General features: G+C 44.7%; 1 protein-coding gene across 7 annotated transcripts in view; it reads left to right on the top strand.

Annotated features, from left to right (window-relative positions):
* FKBP5 (FKBP prolyl isomerase 5) overlaps positions 1 to 16,030 on the top strand; it is a 1,213,834-nt gene that overhangs the window by 959,310 nt on the left and 238,494 nt on the right. The window lies entirely within an intron of this gene.

The raw sequence follows: 16,030 nt of genomic DNA, 5'->3' as shown, positions 1-16,030 counted from the left end.
TGTTCTTGGCTTCTTGCCAACAACCTTTAATGAGGGAGCTAGTTCTTCATCAATTAGAGTTCAATTAGCAGCAATTTCCAACTTCCATATTGGGTTTGAAAATTGTTCTTTGGCTTCATCTAAGCTTTGTAAGGCTTTTTTCAGAGGTACCGTTTTGCTGAGGCCTCCCTTTAAAGATCCTACTCCACCATGGGATTTAAATCTAGTACTGCAGGCCTTATTTTACTCCCCTTTTGAACCAGCAGAAAAATGTGACCTTAAACTTATGACCTGGAAAACTATTTTTCTATTGGCCATTACCTCCGCTAGAAGAATTACAGAACTTCAAGCATTGTCCTCTAAACCTCCGTACTTGATTTTTCATAAGGATAGGATATCGTTACACACCAGTCCCGCTTTGTCAGAATCCAGCATTAAGCAATCCATTAATCTGCCAATCTTCTTTCCTAAATTTACAAACAAAGGTGAATATATGTTACATTTATTGGATGTTCACAGACAATTACATTTTTACTTACATAGAAGAAAAGAAATTAGGAAGACAGATCAATTATTTGTTTCCTTTGCAGATTCTAAGTTGGGCAAGTGAGTTGCAAAGGTAACTCTAGTCAGACAGCTGATGGATTGCACACAGTTTGTCTACAACAAATTGGACCTATCTTTTCCAAGACCTTTAAGAGTTCATTCAGCTAGGTCCATGGCTACTTCTTCAGTGTTTTTCTATCTAGAGCTTCCATGGATGAAGTATGTGCAGCTGCATCTTGGGCTAATCTTCATACCTTTGTGACTCATTACAAACTTGCTCAGGTCTCAAGGGGAAGAGCAGTCTCTGGCTCAGTTGTGCTCAGGAATATCCTTCCTTAGAGTCCACCTGGGAATTTAGGTAGTTGGGGACTCTGTCCAGGCAGCTGAGGATAGAATGAAAATTGACAACATCAGATAAAGAAGTTATTTACTCACCATAATGTTGTCCATTTTCATTGTTCCTCAACTCCCCAACTCCCCACCCACCAACCCCCACCATTTTTAATGACTAATTTCTGGAGGAACGAGAGGCTTCAAGGACACTTCTGTCCTTTGTGTTGAACTCCGGTTATGGCATATCATTATAGTCTTCCTATCAAGCAGCAAAGAAGAGCTGAAAGATGTTGGGGCTGGTGCGTTATGGATAGTGAAGGAGCTCGAGCGTTTTTGGAGGACATGAGCTAGTATAACAGCTGAGTCAGATCCAAGGATCGGATCTGAACACATTAGTTAAGGAAAATGAAAATAGACAATACAGATGGAATATTATAGTGAGTACATAACTTCTTTTTTAGCCAGATGGCTGACAGATTATATATCATTTGTCTACAACAAGTTATGCCTGTCCTTACCAAAACCTTTAAGAGCCCATTCATCTAGGTCTATGGCTACTTCTTCAGTGATGTTCTTTGTGTTTCACTGTTGCAGTCATTACATTTGGGTAATCTGCTGGCAGGTTGCCCTCAGTCGGCCTGATTAACAAAGTCTTAGGTCCTGTGTCAGTTGCTGTCCCTTCTTCCATGACGTCAGGTCATCAGAGGTATAAAACATGCAGCTGACGCCATTACATCAGTCTTTCTTGCTGCACGGTGCCCGAAGCAGAAGCATTTCGCAAGTGCCGGTCGGCCAACTCCTGAAATTTTTGTTTTCGAGTTTCAGAACCGAAGTCTTCAACTAAAAGCTAAGTACCACGTTGGGGAAACTTTTTCTTGCTCCTTACCGATGTCAGTAAAAGTTAATAAAAAAAAAAAAAAAAAATTCTATCACATTTCTTTGTCAATTTGTTACTCACGCTATGTTTTATCATTTGTGTGTTGCAAGTATTTACTTATTTGATTATTAATCTTACCTTGTGATTGCTATTTCCTCTTATATGTGTTTTACGTGTACTAATTCAATTTTGTATACAATCTACTAACTCAATTTTGTATATAATCTTTTCATCTTTGTTTTCATCCTTTTATCTTTCTATCCTTTTATGTTTTTGTTTAAACTTGTAATAACCATTGGAGCTTTTCTCCCCGGGCCTCCACTGAAAATGGACATGCATCCAGCTGGACTAGCCCAGTCAACAAATGTAAAATAAAATAAAAATAAATAAATAAATAATTGCATTACTTGTGGGAAGCAAATACCTCATAAGGATTTTCATTTGTACTGTATTCCTTGCCTAGACCCTGAACACAACGTGCCTTGCTGTCGGTTTTGTAATAAATTTAATCAACGCACGATTAAACGTCGGTATATTTTTGCATCTAAATATTTTGGCTCAAGATTTAATTATCCAGAAATGTCATTGGTTAGCAATCCGACTACCGGAATGCCTAAAAAATGCAAAGAAAAAGACAGAGATAGACTGTCGAGGTCCAAAACCGACGACGACGCTTCTCCTAAGCCAGTCGCCGGTACTCAATGAGGCGCTTTCACAGCCCCTGATACCCGCTACTTCTGATTTGCAGGCCTCTACTGAGACTCATTCAGAGTCTGGTATGCAGCGAGATGCTTCAATTATGAAACCCGCGGATGTCTCTACCTTAGATGGGTCTAGAGCCCCTGTGCAGGCACCGACTTCTGAGGGTGTTTTCAGGCCTACAGATTTGTATATTAGACTGACACCATCTTCAAAACTAAGGCCAAAATCTAAATCTATGTCTAAAAAACCGACACCTAGGCCACATGTGCAGGCCCCTATGCCTAAAAAACAAATGATCAAAATGGCTGAAGATTTAATTACTCTGATCAGAGGTAGCCAACCCCCTCCTTCTAAGAGGCGTAGGCAAGACATTGACTATGTATCTTCTGAACAGGATTCTATTTGTTCTGACTCTTCTAACGAACAGGTTTTGTCTATTCCTACTTATGAGGATTCATTCTGCTTCTCCCCCTGAGGATTTTTCTTTTGGGGAAACTTTACATACCTTAAGGGAACATTTCCACTGGGAAAGTCAAGATTTCTCTGAATCTAAAAAGAGACTTAGGGATTTTCTTCTTCTTCCTCATCATAGGCCTTTAGCCATACTTCCTGTTCTAGACATTGTTGATGATGTTTTTTCAGAATCTAGTATGACTCCTGATTCTCTGCCTCCGGCTCCTTGTAAGCCAGACAGATACTACAGGGTTCCTGACTCCCACAAATTCCTTTTCAAAAATCCCATTGCTGACCCTGAAACCATTTCTCAGGGTCCCAAGGGCATTAAGGCCTCTCCTGCTAAAAATCCTACCCCTTCTGATAGAGATTCCAGGGCGCTGGATAGATGGGGTAAGCAACCTTGGCAATCAGGGCTTTAAACTCTCAATTTCATATGCTTAAATATCAACAGCATATCATGGGACTACATAAACAGAAATTTATGTTAATCTCTGACTGTGTGGAAAATAAAGATTTGCAGGATTTGTTATATTCAGCTGAACAAGTTGGAAAATATACTTTGCAATGTGGTTTTGATTCCTTGGAGGCCTCTTGCAGGGCTGCTGTAACTGGATCTGTGCTAAGAAGGCATGCTTGGCTCAAAGAGCAAACTCTGCGTGACCATGTTAAAGCAAAATTGTTGGATGCTCCTTTACAACAGGCCTGTCTCTTTGGTAATAAGACTGAAGAAGTGTTAAAAAAGATGGAAGATAAAGCTAAATCTATGCAAACTGTGAAAGATTTCTTACAAGTGCAACCTCCAAGATTTAGTAGGCATTGGCCTCCTAAAAACTGGCCCTTTCCAGTCCCCTCAAGAGCCACTCAAGTCAAATCAAGAAATTCCAAAGGCTCCAGGTTTCAGTCACAAGGAACTTTTAGAACAAAACAATGGGGTGCCTCCACCTCCAAATCTGGAAGCAGCAAGGCACCTCCCTATGGTAAACAGTCTCAATGACTTCCCCCTACAATCACCAAGCACTTACCTTTTAGCCGCCCCTTTGGGGGGAAAGCTGGCACTTCATGCATGAAACGGCAACTCATTACCCAGGACAAATGGGTTTTAAATATAGTATCCCAGGGATGCAGATTTCATTTCCACACATTGCCAATCCCAAACGGATGGCCAGATCTACCCCCAAATTAGTGGGCAGAGGCCCAGAAACAAGTTCTGTCCCTCATAAACATGGGGGCTATTCAACCAGTACCAGAAGAGGAAAAGGGACAAGGTTTCTATTCAAGACTTTTCCTGGTACCCAGAAAAGACAAATCATGGCGTCCAATTCTGGACTTATCCACTCTAAACACATTTCTGGACATTCCAAAATTCAAGATGTTGACTCTTCAACAGTTACTACATATGCTAGGCAAAGATGCCTGGTTGGTAACTCTAGACTTAGAAGAGGCTTACCTGCATATCCCAATCAGGGAATCTTGCAGAAGATACCTCCACTTCAAAGCAGGCTACTTGCATTACCAATTCTCTGCACTGCCCTTTGGCTTATCTACTGTGCCCATGGTCTTCACAAAGTGCCTGGCACCAGTAGTGGCATTTTGCAGGCAAAGAAACATTCAGATGTATCTATACTTGGACGATTGTCTAATACAGGCAGAAAACAAGGACATTCTTCTAAAGCATCTGGTGTTTGTAAAAAGGGTTCTAACTTGTCTAGGGTACACCATAAACGAAAATAAATCACAACTGGTACCCTCTCAAAATTTTACATTCCTGGGTGCAAGCTTGAATACAACTGCCCAGATGACTTATCTTATGCCAGAAAAGCAAATTCAATTGGTGACCTACTTCAAACAGGTGGCCACAAAAACTCTATCTGCAAGACAAATTTTGCAAGCCTTGGGGTTCATGGCCTCCTGCAGTCTTCTAATTCCATATGCAAGACTGCATATGAGGAAACTTCAGTGGTACTTAAAACGTTTATGGAGTTAACATTGTCACAGCCTGGAAACAATGATTCCTATTATACCTTGCCTGCAGCTAGAGTTCCTATGGTGGGCAGAGGCCTGCCACCAAAACAAGGGACTGTCATTCATTCCACCCCCTGCCGCCCAAACCTTGACTACAGATGCATCAGACTATGCTTGGGGGGCTCATCTGGCAGGGAAGTGCATTCAGGGCAAATGGCACCCAAATCAAATGCATCTACATATCAATCAGAAAGAGATGCTAGCTGTACAGAATGCACTGACAGCCTTCAAGGACTACCTTCATCCAGGACAACTACTGATAAAGACAGACAACACCACAGTTGTGTGGTACATAAACAAGCAGGGGGCACACATTCCTATCCCCTTTGCAGACTAACCATGGCATTGTGGAACATGGCCTTGACCTTTCAAATACAACTACAAGCTCAATTCCTGCCAGGAAAGCTAAATACTCTGGCAGACGAACTAAGCAGAAATCTTATGGACCCACACGAATGGAAACTGGAACCACAAGTTTTCAACATGTTGACATGCAAGTGGGGGAGCCCAGACGTAGATCTTTTTGCCTCACCCCAGAACTATCAGTTGGACAAATTCTGCACAAGAGTTCACCACAAAAAAGCTTGGAAAGTGGATGCTCTATCATTCAGCTGCAAAAACCAACCAGTCTATGCTTTTACCCCTCTGCCTCTGCTTTCCAAAGTCCGACTAAAAGTCAAACTGGACAAACCAAAAATGATACTGATTGCTCCAGACTGGCCTCGCCAACACTGGTACCCACTCCTGTGCAATGTCTCACACCTTCCTCCGTGGCACCTGCCTCAGACACCTTACCTACTGTCTCAGCAGAACTACCAAATTCTGCACACTCAGCTCCAAACTTTGAATCTTGCAGCATGGCTAATCAACTAATTTCAGCCTTGCCATCCCTCAGCAAACCTGTGGTGGATGTCATTTTGGAGGCTAGAAGGCCTAGTACTAGAAAATCTTATGCTGATAAATGGAAAAGATTCAGTGCCTGGAACCAGTCACAAGGAATAAGCACAGCTATACTCAATATTCCTCAGATTCTGCAGTACTTAACTGAGATGCTTCACAAGGGCCTATCTTTTTCTTCCAGAAAAATCCATGCCTCTGCCATTTCAGCTCATTACAACACAGAACCTTCCCACTTCCCTCATTCTCTGCTAAAGCAGTATCTTAGAGGGGCCAAAAATTTAAGACCTCCCAGGAGAGTACCAACTCCTGCATGGGACCTCAATTTTGTTTTGGAAAAACTCACTCTCCCTCCTTTTGAGCCAGCTGCTACTGCAGACCTAAAATTTCTCTCCTGGAAAACAGCTTTCCTTTTAGCAGTCACTTCAGCAAGAAGGATTTCAGAATTACAGGCTCTTATGGCAGTGGAGCCTTTCATTATTTTTCATCTGCACAGGGTGGCTCTCAGGACCAACCCATATTTCATGCCTAAGGTGGTATCCAGTGTGGCTCTTAATCAGACCATTCATCTGCCAACTTTCTTTCCCAATCCACAGAACAAGGGTGAGCGGATTCTGCATTCATTGGCTGTACACAGACAACTTAGATTCTACTTAAACAGGACAAAATCTCTAAGAAAATCTGAACAACTATTGGTGGCATTTGCTGCAGGGGCAGAGGGAAAGGCTATTTCAGAGCAGACTATTTCCAAATGGATAAGCCATTGTATTCGTTTTTGCTATGTGCACCATGGTAAACCTATCCCCAAGGGGATCAGATCTCATTCCACCAGGGCTGCGTCTACTTCTGCAGCCTTTCTAAGAGGGGTTCCTACCAGAGACATTCTAGCAGCTGCTACCTGGAACTCAGTTCATACCTTCACCAAACATTACCATTTACCTCTCTTGTCTAAATCCAGAGCTGGCTTTGCCACTGCTGTCCTGCAGGGCCTTATAGCTGCTCCTAATGCTGTATAAATCCATCCTCCCAACCATAGCTTTGGGATTCTACCCAAATGTAATGACTGCAACAGTGAAACACGAAGAACATAGTACAGTTGTGTACACTTACCATAAATGTAGCTGTTCGAGTGTATTAACTGTTGTAGTCCTGGTTACCCTCCCTCCAGCCCTCTGTTTTTATCTTACTATACCTATCCTTAAAAGCCTTTTTGGTGCATTTTCTTTTGAGTGGAGGTATATTTTTTGGTGTTTTTAAATTTTAAATATACATATATATATATATATATATATATATATATATATATATATGGGTCTACTTTCATAGACCGAACGTACGAATTGCCGACACACAAGTTACCGACCCCAAACAGCCGAAAACACACCACACCAACAACTCAAAATACCGAACACCACAACACCGACACAAAAAACGCCAACTACACATTGCACACAACAACATATCCACTAACCTTAACCTAAACCCTAACCCTAACGTCCGACACTACCGCACACTTACCCAACCCGCACCCTAACCCTAACTCACTTAACACACCACTAAACCTCAACACCGTCACTATCGCACACTCACCCTACCTGCACCCTAACCCTAACTCACTTAACCCACCCTAAACCTCAACACCGTCACTGCACACTCACCCTACCTGCACCCTAACCCTAACTCACTTAACCCACCCTAAAACATTCAGCCCGTCACTATCGCACACTCACTCCACCTGCATTCTAACCCTGACACACTTAACACTACCCTACACTGCTCTATGTCACTTCCACACACTTACCTCACCGGAACCCTTAGTCCGACACCACCGCACACTCACCTTTCCCACACCCTATCCTAAAATCCCTCACTATCGTACACTTACCTTGTCCGCTCCCCAATCCTAAATCTTTCACTTTCGCACACTTACCGTATCACTCTCACACGCTGCCGTTGTCGGTCTCTCAGCTGTCGGGATATCGCGTTTTCGGTAACCTACCTGTTCGGTCATTCCGTCTCGGTCTTCCGGGTGTCGGTGACGTGCCGGTCTATGAAAGTAGACCCATATATATATATATATATATATATATATATATATATATATATATATATATTTTTTTTTTTGCTCCCCATTTGGGGGGCACCTGACATCTGGGGCAAGAAAAAATGATGTAATGGTGTCGGCTGCATGTTTTATACCCCTGACAACCTGACATCATGGAAGAAGGGACAGCAACCGATGCAGGACCCAAGACTTTGTTAATTAGGCCAGCTGAGGGCAACCTGCCAGCAGATTACCCGAATGTAATGACTGCAACAGTGAATACACTCAAACATCTACATTTATGGTAAGTGTACACAACTGTACTTTTCTTTCTAGGGCTTTCATGGACGAAATATGTGTGACAGCATCTTGGACCAGTCCTCATACCTTTATTACTCATTACAAACTAGATATGGTCTCGAGGGGAAGAGCAACCTTTAGCTCAACTGTGCTCGGGAATATCCTTCCTTATAGTCCACCTGGGATTTTAGGTAGCTGAACTCTGTTCCAGTTGTTGAGGAATGAATGAAAATTGACAACATCAGATAAAGAAGTTATGTACTCACCATAACATTCCGTCTTTGTTGTCCATTTCATTCTTCCTCAGCTTCCCTCCCACCAATCCAACCTATTTCACAGTTGATTTCTGGAAGAACAAGAATTTAAAAGGACACCACTGTTATGCTGAGCTCCAGATAATGGTTTTTTCTATCAGGAATATTATGATAATATTTCATCTGATGTTGTTAATCTTCAATGTTAAGTTGTCAATCTCGCCTTCATTCTTGCTGGATGGGCTCCGACTCAGCCAGTACTAAAGCTCGAGAGCTACCTCCACCGGCTCAAGGCTCCCCTATATCCCACAATGCTAGGCGGTAACTACCCAGATCTCATTTGCCGCTTAGCTGCGAGGTGCTTTCTTCTACCGGCTCTGGCAGGTTAGTGAGATTTTCTAGTCAGAAAATTAAAATAACTACCCCTATCTTTTTTGTTTAGTCAGTTTTATAGTACTGGGTATCCTTCTAGTTTAAATCGGGTCCTCCCTCGTTTTATTCCCTTTTAAGTTCTAGGCCTTTGGCCCACTCCCCTCTTTTTTTCCCTTTGTCATTCAGTGTGATTGGTTTTTCCTTTTTGGTTAAAGGGTGTGTCTGTTTTTTTTGTGTCTGTGTCTAATTTGTGTATACAGTCACTTTTCTGGGATGTCGAAAGACTCCAAGGTCTCAGGCTTCAAGAAGTGTGACTCATACTGTCAGAAAATGTCTCTGACAGACGGTCACACTTCTTGTGTGTATTGCCTGGGACCTTTGCACCTGCAGGACTCCTGTGCTGTTTGCCATGCATTCAGCCCGAGAGTCCTGCAGGAACGCAAAAATAAACTTATTCTTCGAGGCTTATTAAAGCCTGAAGGCTCCTCGACCCAGTCTGCGTCGGGGAAGCCTTCACTTCCAGGCCGTCAGCTCCAGCTTCAGAGCCATCCACTGGGAGCATCAACACTACTTCGACATCGGCTCCGGCTGGAGTCGATGTTTCGAAGACTCAAACCATTACCTCGGCTCCGGCTGGAGCCGAGGGTGCTAAGACTCAGTCGGCTCCGATAGTTTTATCGGAGCCACCTTCTAAGGAGAGGTCGAGGTCCCCTTCTATCTGCTCCATCCACTCGGCCTCGGGATCCCCTCTTCTGTCGGAGCAGAGCCACAGGTCCCATTCCTCTTGGTCCTCCAGGCTGTCCGACCATGACTTACAGAGGGTGGTGAGTAGACTTCTCAAGTCCGAGGCACTGGCCCAAATGCTGCATAGCCCTACTCAACAGTCAGCGGCTATTCCCATCCCTTCTTCTGTTCCACCTCCGACTCCTTTCAGTTCGGAGCCGGAGCTCGTCGGAGCCGTGGCTATCGGTGTGTCAGAGCCGATGCCCTCCCTTTCGGCTCCGTCGTCTGCTCTGATTTCCTCTTTGGAGGTATCTCGGCGCCGGGCTTCCCTCGTCGGCTCCGAGGGGGCGAGTGACATCGGACCCTTCTCCAACCCCGTTCTCCTTCTCGGAGCGTCGGTGCTGGTGAGTTCGGCACCGACATCGGCCTCGGAGCCATCCCTGTCGGTGGGTCCTTGTCTCCTCGGAGTGGGGACCTTCGGCCCTGGCTGATCAGGGTGCCTTCAAGGTCATGCAGAGCGTGCTAGACCCCGTGTCTACCCCACGGTCGGCTCCGTCAGCTCCTCCCTCTTCAGTGCCTGCGGTGGTTTCTACCCACCCCCTCGTACCAGACCATAGAGAGCCAACCCCTCAGGTTTCCCCATTGGGAATATCCTCTTCTTCGGAGGCTTCTCCTGATCCGGCAGGCGAACCCCCTCGGAGGAGACAGTGCAAGAGGAAGCACATTGACTCCCCTGAGTCTATCACCTCGGACACCGACTTGGAGGAATCTGAGGGTTCCCCTCGGTCCCCCTCTGAGGATGTCTCTTTTGCTGACATCCTTGAAATCCTTAAACAGAGGGGGAACTGGCCTGCCCTTAACCCTTCACAGGACGAGTCGGTCTACCTTGAGGCGTTTGGCTCTCGCCCTTCCACCTCCTGGGTGTCTCCTTCCTTGGAACCCCTCATGGAAGTGGTGGCAAGGAAGGCATGGACGGCCTCTGATTCGGTGGAACCTACCCCAAGGAGGCCGTCTAAATTTATTACAGCCCCGAAAGAGAAACAGTTCTTATCTAAAGGCATGTCTGTTGATGCCATGGTGGTGGCCGCAGCCACTAAGAAGGAATTAGCCGATCCTTCGGTACCTGTCCATCCTCCTAATAAGGAGTCTAGGACCATGGACAGGTATGGTAAGCGGATGTTTTCCTCAGCGACCTTTGCCATGCGGTCGCTGAACTACTTGTGTCACTTCACCCGTCTCCAGAGGGATTTACTCAAAGATATGGGTGATGCTATGCAGGATCCAACAGCTGAGGGGTTCCAAGACAAAATTAACTCCCAGTTGGCAACCCTGAATTCGGTTGTCAACTCCTCCATGCGGCTTATCTCATATGCGGCCGATGGGGTGAGTAGGGCCGCAGGCACAGGTGTAGCTTTACGACGCCATGCCTGGATGCGGCTTTGCTAATTTTGCGGACCCTTTCAAGGCGTCCTTTACCAATTCCCCCTTTGATGGCTCAACGTTGTTTGGACCTCGGGTACAGGATACATTGACTAGGTGCGAGCAGGAAGGTAAGATTCTCTCTGCCATGGGAGTCCGTTTTTCTACCCCTTCCAGACCTTATCCCAAAGGTCAGAAGGGGGGAAAAATGTGGTTCCACAAACCACAAGGAGTCTCATCTGACACACAAAGTCGATTCCCCTCTAGAGGCAGAGGGGGGAACAATAATAGATGCCGCCCTAGGGGCAGAGGTGGTCCGCAAAAGCAGGGTAGCAGAGAGACTCTCTCTGATAAACCCTTTCAACATCCCTGAGGAGCTGCCCGGCTGTCCACCTTCGGAGGCAGTCAGGGGAAGATTATCACTGTACCTAGAAGCCTGGCTTTCCCTCACTCAAGACAAATGGGTACAGTCGATTATATCCAAGGGTTACAAAATCCCCTTTATTCACATCCCATCCCAACCCAAAGGATCCCTTCCAGACGTTCCACCCAGTCAAAGGGAACAAGCAGCGTTAGAAATATCAAAGCTGCTGTCAAAAAGAGCTATCCAGCCAGTCCCAGCAGACCAGCAAGGATCCAGAATCTACTCCAAATTCTTTTTGGTACCAAAAAAGACAGGGTACTGGAGACCAATACTGGATCTCAGCATGCTAGACAAGTATGTGAAGAAAACAAAATTCCGGATGGTCATGCTACAGTCCATTCTACCCTTCTTTGGTCAGGACAATTGGATGTGCTCAATAGACCTTCAGGATGCGTACTACCATATCAAAATGCACAGATGCTCCAGGAGGTTTCTCCGCTTCAGGCTGGGAGCCAGTCACTACCAGTTCAGAGCCCTGCCCTTTGGTCTCACTACAGCCCCCCGAGTGTTCACCAAATGTATGGCAGTGGTCGCGGCTCACCTGAGACGTCAAGGATTCCAGGTATTTCCATATTTAGATGACTGGCTCTTTACCGCCACCACCAGGCGTCAACTTCTTGTATCCAGAGACTTCACCATTCAAACTTCCCAAGCTCTAGGCATTTCAGTAAATTTAGAAAAATCTGCCTTGTCAGTCTATTACCTTTATAGGCACCACCTTAGACACAGTTCATCTTTCTGCCAGACTGACAGAGCAAAGAGTATCAGATATCCGCAAACACGTTTACCTTCTGCTTCAATGCAACAAGATCAAAGCCAGGGTAGTCTTGAAGGTATTAGGACTCATGGCGGCTACCATTACACTTCTTCCCCTAGCTCGTTTTCACATGCGGATCCTCCAGTGGATGCTGTTTTCTCAATGGTCCTTCCAACAGCTCCCAATGTCTCACATCATTCTGCTAACCCAATCATGCAAGAATCACCTGTCTTGGTGGATGACGTCACCTCAAGTTCTTCAGGGCAGACCCTTCACCCCCCCCCCAATCGCCACGGTGACAACAGACGCCTCCCTGATCGGGTGGGGGGGGCATTATCAGGGCAGGACAGTCCAGGGCACATGGCAATCTTTTGAGTGCCACTTGCACATAAATGTCTTAGAGATGAGAGCAGTGCTTTTAGCGTTGCAAGCCCTTCAGGACTCTCTTCCCACAGGGACTATTGCAATTCAGATGGACAACATGTCCGTAGTGTGGTACATCAACAAACAGGGTGGAACCAAGTCCTATCCCTTATGTCGAGAGGCACTCAGACTTTGACAGTGGGCGATCTCTTCTCAGCAGTTTCTGATAGCAACGCACATTCCCGGGACGTCCAACGTGATTGCGGACAAGTTGAGCAGGGCTATTTTCATGCCTCACGAGTGGTCTCTAAAAAAATCAGTGCTGGAAGAAATCTTTCAAAGATGGGGCCGGCCTTGCTGCGATTTTTTGCTACTCCCCAAAACAGCAAGTGTCACGATTTCTTCACCCTCTTTCCTCTACCAGGCCAATCCGCCAGAGACGCTCTAGTCCACGATTGGCCCTGGGGACTTCTGTATGCTTTCCCCCCTTTTCAACTGATCTCTCAATTAATTCAGAAAGCTATCGCCTTGAGAGTCACTATGATCCTCATTGCCCCTTACTGGCCTCGACAGATATGGTTTCCGTTCCTGCATCATTACCTCTTGGAACAGCCTTGGCATCTGGACCAAGTGCCAGATCTTTTGACCCACCAGTCGGGCCAGCTCCACCACTCCCTCCAATCTCTCAACCTCACAGCGTGGTTTCTCTGATTCCTACCCTAGCCTTTGATTTCTCATTCGGTCCGTAACATCCTGATAGCCTCTCACAAGTCTTCTACCAGAAGGATTTACAATAATAAGTGGAAACGTTTTTCCTTCTGGGCAGCATCTAAAAACATAGACCCCTTCACTGCACCTATCCAATATATCCTAGACTTCCTGGCAGAGCTCTTTCATTTAGGCTCTTCCTCATCTACAGATATCCAAGAACAAGAAGGCAACTCCTAGAGTTTAATTCACTCAATTTAATGTACCACGAAGTAAGATAATATATTTATATACAACTTCTTTTAAAATGGTTTTAAAACATAAATAAAATAAATTCATTACAAAATAAAGTTTAAATTATGTAAAACTACGAATGGAGATGGAAGAAAGTCATTTTAAATGATTTAAAGAGAAGCTCATAATTATTCATGAAGGGGCAGTATATGATTGGAAATCACTAATGCACTTTAAACTTATTGGTTGAATTTGAATAGGGCTTGTATTTAAACATTAATTTAATATTTTAATGATTGTCTGATGAAGTCCTGACTTGTGAGGGACGAAAATGCAATTATTGGAAAGAGCGTTAATGTGCTTGGAAACGTTTTACTTGTGGCTGTTTTACTTCGTGGTACATTAAATTGAGTGAATTAAACTCTCGGAGTTGCCTTCTTGTTCTTGGATATCTGTTGACTTTTTTGGGTTACTAGTTCTTGCTTTTGTTGGCTTTCTTCCTCATCTACCATTAGAGTACAACTAGCTGCTATATCTAACTTTCATGTAGGTGTCTCAGACTCCAGTATCATGTCCCATAAACTTTGCAAAGCCTTTCTAAGAGGTATCTTTTTGCTCAAGCCCCCAATCAAAGATCCCCCACCTCAGTGGGACTTGAATTTGGTCCTAGCGTCCTTGATTCTCCCCCCTTTCGAACCTGCGGCTTCATGTCCTCTCAAGTTGCTCTCATGGAAAACCCTTTCTCTAGTAGCCATAACATCAGCTAGAAGGGTATCTGAACTTCATGCTCTTTGCAGTCGTCCTCCGTACTTAGTTTTCCATAAGGACAGGGTGTCCAACCGGACTAATCCATCCTTCTTGCCTAAGGTTTCCTCTGAGGCAAATCTAAACCAGACTATCGATCTCCCTGTCTTCTTCCCTGATTATTCCAACAGGTCGGAACAAAAGTTACATTTTCTAGATGTTCATCGCCAACTTCGATATTATTTAGACAGGACTAAACAGTTCAGGAAATCTGACCAGCTCTTCCTGTCTTATGCGGAAGGGAAAATGTGCCTTCCAGTTTCTAAAGTGTCCCTTTCGAGATGGCTTACCTCTATAATTACCTTCATCTATGAAATCAGACATCAAAAGCTGCCTTCAAGACCTAGAGCTCATTCAACCAGGGCATTAGCTACATCTGTAGCTTTTCAGGACAGGCTACTAATAGATTCCCTCTGTGCAGCAGCCACATGGGCTTCACCTCATACCTTTATCTCGCATTACAAATTGGATATGGCCTCCAGAAACCGTGCCAACTTTGGTTCCACTGTTCTCAAGAGTCTGTTCCGATAAGCCACCCGGGGTAAGGTGCTAGGGGCGCGGTCCCATCCAGCAAGAATGAAGGCGAGATTGACAACTTAACATTGAGAAGTTATGTACCTACCATAACGTTCCATGTTAGTTGTCTTCTTCTCGCCTTATTTCTTGCGTCCCACCCTCCTTCCCCCCAGCCTGGACAGACCGATAGGATTTTTTGGGATCTTCCATTGGGGCTTCCTTCCCACATGTTCTACCACCTCTATTCTCTCTTTCTGTTTGTGGTAGCTTACATACAGGTTTATATAGAGGTGTTTTTTTTCTGTCTTCTCCATCCTATGGAGACTAGAACTGCTATGGTTTTAGCTATCAAACGAGATCTGAGTAGTTACTGCCTAGCATTGTGGGATATAGGGGAGCCTCGAGCCTGTGGAGGTAGCTCTTGAGCTTTAGTATTGGCCGCCTCGGCTCCGAACCCATCCAGCAAGAAAGAAGGTGAGAAGAAGACAACTAACATGGAACGTTATGGTAGGTACATAACTTTTCGTTCATTCCTTACTGATGGGTGTCGGTTCCGTCCTCGGAACCAAGTCGGCCTTATACCAAGCTCGCACCAGCCAAAAACTCTTGAGCTAAGCTTTACCCATAGTGCCCTTCTCCCAGTTACCTCAGATCTCGTTTGCTGCATTACCGAAAAAACATGTCAAGCCAACTCTCGACTAAGCATAGGTAAAGAATTAAAATTTTCTAACTTTTGAAAACCCTTTCAACTTTCTTGTTAGCCGCTAGTTTAGCCTCTTTCTTGCAAAGTCTCTTTTACTTCCTTTACTGCTTTGCTTACCTTTTTAAGGTACTTTTTCTTATACCATTGTTGGTATCCCCTCTCCCTTATCCTTGTGGTAATTCTCTCTGTTACCATTGTTGATATTTCCCCTCCTTCTTCTAGCTCTTTTATATTTAAAAAAAAAATCTTTCTGTATCTTATTTTTCTTTAGACATGGCAGAAAAAAAGGAGCATATGGTTTTAGACAGTGCGGCTGCAAAATGCTGAATTCTGATATGCACACATGCTGTGTATATTGTTTAAATGTGTGATTCATCTGTTCAGCCTCCCTGTGAGATTTGTCATGGCTTCAGCCCTAGAACCCTCAATGAGAGGCGAAACAAACTCATCCTGAAAGGCCTCCTTAAAATGCCTTTTTCAGAGGCTATCTCTGTGCTGGAGGGTTCACCCCTTCCAGGCAAATCTCATAAAAATAGATCGCACTCAGTTCTTTCTTCACCTGGTGAAAAGTCAGAGAAACCAAAGACTAAACATTTG

Source organism: Protopterus annectens, chromosome 7.part0 (genome assembly GCF_019279795.1).
Source record: "Protopterus annectens isolate FY-2018-M chromosome 7.part0, PAN1.0, whole genome shotgun sequence".
In the NCBI taxonomy this organism is placed as follows: Eukaryota; Metazoa; Chordata; order Ceratodontiformes; family Protopteridae; genus Protopterus; species Protopterus annectens.
Note: the sequence above shows the minus strand (reverse complement) of the source record. Positions and strands in the feature narration are given on the sequence as shown.